The following is a 9,154-nucleotide window of genomic DNA, read 5'->3' as shown; positions in this document are numbered from 1 at the left end:
CATATGGGAAAGCTTTGCCTGAGTCATATAATGGTAAGGGATTGGCTAAAATGCAAGTCAAAAGGGGTCATATATATAAATTCAATTGCAGTGTGCAGGTACAATCTCTGACACAAGTCTCTATTTTTTCAAAAATAATGCAGCATTTTCCCCATAATTCCAGTATAATTGCATCTACACTCAAAGTTGTGCTCAATAAATCGAGACACACACAACTGTACTTGTCTATTGGTGTAAGTTGCATCTAGCACTTTGAAAGGGGAGGTTGCATTACTTCCAGAACAAGTGTTCAAAATAGAGTTTGCATCTGATTCACTGCGCACAAGTTTGCCTTGTCTATTGATGCAATCTGCTGTGGAAAACCTGGAGCTTCCCCCAGATCTAGAGCGTCAGCAGCTTCAGGGTACCTCAACTTCAACAGGTACAGCTGCCCAATATTAATCAGCAGGATGGATGCATTGGCAAACATTTGGAAGTTCTGGAGTATGTTTAACACAGTGAATTGTGTCAAGACACGCTCTCAATCAGCACTTATTTATGTTTCATAAATAACATAATGACTGGTCTCAAACTGCCACTGGATACAACATTTTAGACATCACTGAACTTTCTGAAACGTGCTAATTGATGAAAATGATTGCCAAGTACAGTGTTTGGATAAAGACATGTAAGCCGAGATTTACAGTACTTTCAAGAAGCAGGGGGTAAGTAATCAATATGAAGGAAGTACAGTATGTAGAGCCAGAGGAAATCAAGGCAAAAGAGAGCCAGAGAAGAAGAAAGACTTGTGACCATTAAAGGGAAATGTAATAAAATTCACAAAGAGAAAAAATGTGTGCAATAGTAATATTCTTCATTAGACTTTTATTGCATTGCAAATCTTAATTGCGCAATTTGCACTTTTAAGACGTGCTTAAAGGTGGAATAAACTTTTGGAGCAAACACAACAGCTTTTTCAGTAAAATGTTTTACTACATACACTGCGCACTATAACATTTGCAATCGCTATCCTACTGTTGCATGAGGGGCAATGGGTTCACAAAATGTTAGTTACATTTTCACAAAAATTGTTTGCAATGTGAATATTTACAGTATAAGCATTGGGAACAATGTTTCCGTTAGTGGCCTATATTACATTCCCCTATATATGTTTTAATATGCTATAAGTTATATAAGTTATAAGCTTCTAAGTGGGTCTCCAACCAGTATCGGATTGGGATACCAGGGGCCCACCAGAAAACCTTAAGTTGAGGGCCCACTTTCCAAAATTTATACCTCCTCTCCTCACTCAACCTCTTTATTCTAGTGATGGGCGAATGTATTCGCCTGGCGCGAATTCGCGGCGGATTTGCGCGATTCGCGTCCAGCGAATAAATTTGCGAAACACCTGCGAAAATTCGCCGAAAAAACGGGTGCCGGCGTCGAAAAACGGGCGCCGGCGTCAAAAACGAGACGCCGGCGCCGTTTCGCGAATTTTCGGCAAAAGCGAAACGGCGCAAATTCGCCCATCACTACTTTATTCTCCTAGTATCTTTTCTCTACATACTATACTCTATTCTTCCATTATTAAACCTCTTTGTTTTCATAAAGAAATAGGGAATGACCATGAAATAGGCTACATGGTTAGAAGCAAGAGGCCCACTGACACCTGGGCCCACCGGGAGTTTTCCTGGTATCCCTGTGGGCCAATCCGACACTGTCTCTAACTACTGGTTTGAGTAGTTGTTTTTAAGTTGTAAGGGGCAGATTTATCAAGGGTCAAAGTGAATTCGAGGGAATTTTCGAAGTAAAAAAATTCGAAATTCAAAGTAATTTTTCAGATACTTCGACCATCGAATGGGATACTATGACTTCGAATTTACTTCAACTTGAAGTAAAAATCATTCAACTATTCGACCATTCGATAAACGAAGTACTGTCTCTTTAAAAAAACTTAGACTTCAATACTTTGCCAACTTAAACCTGCAAATTGCTGTTCAGCCTATGAGGGACCTCCTGTGTGTTTTGCTAAGTTTTTTTAAGTCAAAGGATTTTTTGGGAAAATCGTACAATCGTACGATAAAATCGTTCAAAGCGTTCGTTCGAATCGTTCGTTCGAATCGTTCGTTCGAATCGTTCATTTCGAAGTACGATCGGTGTACAGTTGCACGATCGGAATACGATCGTACGATGTATGAAATCCTCCGACTTCGAATTCGAATGTCGGAGGATTCTATTCAAAGTAGAATTTCTACTAGAAATTCGACCCTTGATAAATCTGCCCCTAAGTGTTTGTTGTTAGTGTGTCTTGCTAATTTCTTGTTGTGTTGTATTGTAATCTGTTACTTTCCTGCTGATTTACTCCTTTATGTAAACATTTTATAATATAAAACCATGTTCATCGTCCAAGTGTTTTTTTTTTCTATACCATTCAACAGAAACAACAGCCAAATGTTATTTAAGGCTACAAACTTCCCGTAACACTTTACTCTGAATATTCAGATACTAATTGCTCACCTTACTCCATACTGAAGTTAACATTTCATATAAAGACATAAAATTCAAGCTGCTTAATTTTGACATTGTTATCTTTCAGCATCTTGGTAACGTTAAAACGAAATATATATTTCATAGAAAAATATGGATTACTTTATAGTTTTGATCCAAAACATTTTCTTTTCATTAAAGGGGACAGTATTCCAACAGGTAGAGAAAAAAACAGAATGAGAGCAGCAAAGCTAACACAACTGAACCTGAAATTGTCTGGTTAATTCTTATGGGCATAAAGTAATGATGAATGGAATAATGTCAAAGTCATAAATAAACATCTCTAATCATAGTTGAGTAAGAAAGAGCAATGACAAGTGAAGGCCCCAGTGACCAGAAAACCAGCAACAGATTGTGCTCTTGAGAAGGGATGTGATGGGATGAATTTGCCATTAGGGGAAGATTAAGTGCCCTTGGTTCCACTGTTAGCTAATTATATGCTCAGCTTTTTTCTTCTATCTCCAAAACAGTGAATTAATTTGGAATATCTGTATACTAGATGCTTAGTTTGCTTGCTGGTTATTTTTCTTGACAACTCAAACCAGAACATTAAATCCCATTGGAAATAAATACCAGTCATGAAAAAAGGATTGTGTATTTATTTTCATTATAGAACTGCTTGTAGTTGAAAAAATATGTACCTGTCAAGTTCTCAACATCTAGCTGCTCGCTGGGGAAGCACAGAATGCCGTGGTGATTTCAAAACCTGTCTGGAAATTCATGTTTAAGTAGTAAAGACAAATCAACTTTTTTTCTTTATTCCCCACATTGGCACATACATAACAATTTGAGATCTAAATGCTACTTTGATGCACTGCTCTATTATTAAGTGGTACAGCCTCTACAGTACAGATGATGGGCCTGTACTCAAGGCATTGTAATTGAAATAACTTTTTCCGCAATAAAAAAATGCCGCATGACTCCAAGTAAACAGCAACATATAGCAAGAGTTTAAAAAGATGAATAGAAAAAGGGTATCAGCAGAGATTCAAGGCTAGTAATAAAATAAATGTATACATATTTTTCTTTTAAACACAGTCGGATATATTACTGACTGATATATTTACTTTAATGATGATATTAACTAATTTAAACTGTATTTATAGTCAGATCAGACAAAGGCAATATATTCACACTTGTTTAAACAAGCTCGGTGTCCTATACATACATTTAAAACCATTAAATTGGCCAGAAGGTATTACACTTCTGAAATACATGCAATATATTCATTAGGCTAATGTTCAATATGGACATAGCTTTCTATAATTAGCTAGGGTTAGTCGAGACCTTTTTAGTATATGTAGTTAGCAACTGATGTCATCAAGCCTGTAGATGAACTTTGACAGCCAATCAATCCATCTCTTAACCACAATAACTTGAAGTATTATTTATCACATTACCCTTAAACCAACTCCATCTTAATACAATTATACAATAATACAATTAAAATGAAAATGATCAATATGGGATACCATGAAAAAAACGAAGGGTGTTTATATTAATAGTTATAATAAATCGATGTTCCATACTTGTACTTGTACAAGAAATCACAGTACCTGTTCGCATCCTATGATAAATATTGATTTTGTTTACTACTTATGCACAATGTCCTTATTTAACAGTGAATTGTGCCACTTGTATTTATTGCTTTTCCTAAAAATGTTCTTTTAAGAATCCCACTCTTTATTCTGAAATGCTAAGATAGTAAAATGCAATTATAAGAAATAAAACAAGGATTTGCTTAGTTACTATTTCTTGGCCTTTCAGTGATTTCAGTAAATTATAAATTAAGTATTTCAATGTAGGCCAACAAAAGAAGACATCTTCAAATCTCAGTCAAAGGTAATTACTTAAGTCGGCTGAATGTTCCCTTTTCATAGAGTGTGATCTCTCTTTGACAGCTCACACTGACAGATGACCTTCTCAGCACATTCTTATCCTTCGGATCATGAACATTACGCTTCTCTCACTGAATATCTCTATATATTTGTGACACTAAGCTTTCAAATACAGCTATTGACAAATCAGAACATCAGTCTTAAGTACTGGTCTTCCTATCACTCACAATAAAGTAGCTATCACTTGTAGTGTTGTAGAGCAAGCACATCTCTGAAAAATGAGTTCTCAGCAAGTGCTAATTTGACACAGCTCGCTTGGCTTCCCATAATTGCTCTGTCATTGTCAGTTGGCAGTTCGGGCTCATTCTTGGAAGCTGTGCCGTACAATTGGACACAATTATTCCCATTTACCATTACCATTATGGCACTGATGTTGTCCAGTCTGCATATTGATATGCCTCATTAAACCTGGGAGCAGGCTATTAATGAACATTGTTAGCATTTCTCTTAAACTCTTTTGCCTCTAATAAACAGTCAGTGTTCCATGAAGGAGTATTGCAATCTTTTTGATATGCTATTTATTATCATATGGGGGAAGGGAGCTCTGCAAATAGAAACTACACACATACTATTAGAGAAATATACAGTTAGGTCAGTAAAAAAAAAAGTGATCTGTGACACCATTTCCAGTCGGGACAACCCACCATTAACCAGATGACCTTTTCTATCCAAAAGAAGACAGGAAAGATAAACATGATAACTTTACATCACCTTTATAACAGCATGCTTCTCAGGGCTTTTTTAACTCCAAATCTCTCCTTAACCCACTCTTACCCTCAGCCTGGTACTACAAAATTCACTTTAGCCTGAACCCTTAATCCATCATGTCCAGTTTACCTCAGCATACATTTATATTCTGAGTTAATTATGTGTTGATAAGACAAGTCAGCCGCTGTCACCCATGTAGCAGGCATGCACACAGTATGACATGGGGGTAACGATTGCATATTCTTGAGCTGTCATGACAGGGACAATGGTTTTATTATGTGTCACAATTCCATTTGAAAAAATATATAATTTTGAATTTAATAGCAAATAAATAATGCAACAGAAAATTTTTCAGGAAATAAGTGTATCATATGTTTGGCCAAAACAACAGCATAAACTTTGATTTCAGTAGAAACCTGTTTCAAAATATTGATTTTCTATATGCTTGCTTTACAGTAAGGGCAATATGGTTGTTATTTAATTGGTAAAGTACACAAACAATGTATTATTGTTATAGTATATTATATAATTGACACTTATAAAAGGTAAAGTAAGCAGCAACTGCTGCATACAAATTGGCGCCCCTAATGATTCCACCATGGTGCTCGTACTCTATAATACAGAAAAAAATTCTTATCTGCAAAACTACAAGCTAAAGCATTCTTTACTAGTGATGGGCAAATTTGGGGCGTTTCATGAATTTCTCGCGAAATTTGCAAAACGGCGAAAAATTCGCAAAACTCGTTTTTATGCTGGCGTCCGTTTTTTTGACGGCGTTGTCCATTTTTTGCAAAATTGCACCGGCATCCAAAAAAAACGGACGTCACGAATTTTCGCAGCGGTTTCGCGAATCGCGGGAATTCGCCGCAAATTTGCACCTGGTAAATAAATTCACCCATCACTATTTTTTACTCTGGGAATTTTCTTAAATGGGTTACACTATACGTATAAAATGCAAAAAATATATATGGTAATAAGGCAGCAAAGAAGAAAATTCATAGTTTATTTCTGGTGTAAATAATTGTACACATGCTTATAAATAGGACCCGTAATGAAAAGAGATGGCAGCCCAAACCCCTAACCACTTCCTTTTTCCCAGGGGTTATCATCACTTATGGCATCTTTGCTGGTTCCCTCCAGCCTGATTGAACGCAGCTTCTGTTATTCGCCTCATCTGCTGTGACTCGAACATTCTGGGAGAGACATACCTACCGTTTGTAAAGGGGCACACTTAGTATTGTATTTCCCATAATATCCGCACCACTACAGCCAAGTGCAGAGTTACATTTGCATTTAGATACAAATAGGAGGTAACATGTATCTCGCATTTCAAGTGCATGTTACATCACTTCCAGAGCATGCATTCACAGCATCATTTGCATCTGATAAGTTGGGCAATTTTTTTAGTATTTTACCAGGAGATACTTTGACAAAAGTCCCTTACATGAGAGATCATATCAAATGTTTTCCTTATGTGCAGTTAATATGCTTCTCTGCCCCTTTTTTCCCTTCTGATAAATGTAGTGAATAATTATAATGGGACAAGTTTATTAATATTTGTAATAGACACAGTCTGTCAAACAATATTACCAACAGATTGACACAAAAAATTGGGAGGCATTTCCTCCAAGATATGTGTCAGTGTTGCTTCAGATGGGGAGGAAGGTGGAGTGCAGTGGTATGTTTAAAATTATTGGCCACTATAATTATGGGGCTGAAAAATATCACTTACAAACCATTTGTCCTTTGAGAAAGCTGGATGCGAAACATGCGTAAGGGCATGCTTTTTACTTGAAATATTTTAATCTAATAATACATCAAATATTGAGGTGTATTTGTGGTAATAGTAAGTGTGGCCATATGTCAAGTTTTTTAGAATTCTCCCCTTAATCTTTTTTGTTGTTCAAATGTGTCTTGGATTTGTGTTCGTGTTTAGGGTTGGGCGAATTTGACCCGTTTCGTTTCGCCAAAAATTCTCCCATTAAAGTCTATGGGCGTCAAAAAAAATTTGTTGCGCGCCGAAATTGTTTGTTTTTTTTTTGACGCACGCTGCCATACAAGTCTATGGGCGTCATTTTTCGCCCATCCCTATTTGTGTTCTGTATAGCTCTCCTAAATAAGTAATAGGGAAGGTAAATTATGAGACCACGACCCCTGGTATTGTGCTGTTCTCCCTGCGGTATCCTTAGGGCCTAGACTTAAGTTAGGAAATCTTTGCAATATCCCCACATTCTATATATGTAATTGTTCCTGTTTTTAATTAGGTCATGGATTTGTGTTTAAATTATAATACACTAATATGTTTTATAAATGGGTTTTTACCACATGATAGTCACAAAGATTGAATTACAGTTAATTTGACATATTGTTGGGGATAGTGTGAAAGTCTGCAACAGGAGTTTGAACCACACAGAGCTTGATGATTGGACATTATGCTTATGGAATACAAAATATACTATTGAGCATGTGACAGTCTGCTGGTAAACAACAACGCAACTCTCCAGGGCACTAAAGCTTCTTTATTTCAAACAACTGAGCTTTTGGAACAGCCGTGTGTCCCTTACTCAACGTATACAACATTGCAACAAAATTACTACCAATGGTTTTAAAACGTCAAAGCCCATCCCTTTACAACGTCACAAACAATTAGCATATCATTGATGCTTTTCTAAGAAACGGTAGAAAGAGATCATAGAATTTAACCAGTTTGGTGCCAAAGTTTGAAGAGTGCTAATCCAAAAGCTCTCACATTGCAATACTGTACTCTTATTTTATGGTCACAACCCCTTTTAATAGGTGGGACATGATCAATCATGACCATTACTGGGACTGAGATGATGTTGTTTTGGTTCATCAAGTGCTGACAATGAAGAACGATTCTCATACTTCCCAACATTTTGGAAATAAAAAGAGGGACAAAAAAAGTTGCCGTGCATAGCGCGGCGAAAATGTTTTGACAGTTGGAAGGTATGCATTTCTGTATGTTAAATGCATCTTTTCATGAAACTGAGTGTTAATTATCAAACAAAGTTTTCATTCATCAACATACCTTTCTTCCTTGGAATCTTGCTCTGTTGTCCAGAATTGATCTTTTGCATTTATAAAAAGGTTACGTGAGTAGTTTTGCAGTATCCTTCTTTTAAACATTCCTTTGGGATCTTTCCTTCCTGCAGCACTCTGTAACAATCACTCTGTAACAATCAGCTCTTCAAATCCTCCTTCACTCCACCACACAGATGTTTATCCTCCTCTTTCTCCTCATAATATTTAGGCATGTTTAATTATGTACACCAATTTCCAGTAACAAGAACGTGAACTTTACTGACACCTTCTTAATTGTCATCACCTTCAAGTTTACCTTCATTCTACCTTTCTGATATGGGACTTGTGTTCAGTAAATCTGGTCTTAAACATTTTCTTGGTCTTACCTATGCATATAAAGAACATGTACGTTTAATAATATAAACACTATAAGTTGCATGGTAATTATAATATTCCTAAATTTTATATATATGGCCAGAATATAGATATTCTGGCTCCAATTGCTGTGATGGTGGCTGATTTCGCTGTGAGCCCTCCCTGCTGGGCCTGTATGGCTGGTAACAACCACTGAGGGCAATCTTTGCCAGATAGGTGAACTCACCAGACACTTGGAATCCACAAAGGTGCTTTATTTGGGGTGGATGGACAAATGTAGCAGGGATGTACATGTGCTGCAGGTCAAAAATAATGTTTATTTTTCTAACCTCAGAGTAGCTCCTCACTCATGAAAGGCAGGAACACAAAAGGATGATGGAAGGAACTGATATCACACATAGGAATAGGAGGAGGGTTTTTTAAACAAGGAAATACAGAATCTGCCGTATAGCTTTGGTCGATAGGTGGCAGCGTAATGATGGGTAAACATAAAAGCTTTAAGCATATACATTTTAACATAATAAAACATTTAACAGCTGGGGCAGCACACTCCCCATCTGGTATCTTTAGGTACCACTATATTATATAAACATAACAGTAGCTAT

General features: G+C 36.7%; 1 pseudogene; it reads right to left on the bottom strand.

Moving 5' to 3' along the window:
* Positions 1–289: 289 nt before the first annotated feature.
* LOC108710263 lies at positions 290–8,407 on the bottom strand (annotated as a pseudogene).
* Positions 8,408–9,154: the final 747 nt, after the last annotated feature.

Source organism: Xenopus laevis, chromosome 3L (assembly GCF_017654675.1).
Source record: "Xenopus laevis strain J_2021 chromosome 3L, Xenopus_laevis_v10.1, whole genome shotgun sequence".
NCBI lineage: Eukaryota > Metazoa > Chordata > Amphibia > Anura > Pipidae > Xenopus > Xenopus laevis.
The sequence above is the reverse complement of the archived record's forward strand: the minus strand, read 5'-3'. Positions and strand labels throughout refer to the sequence as shown.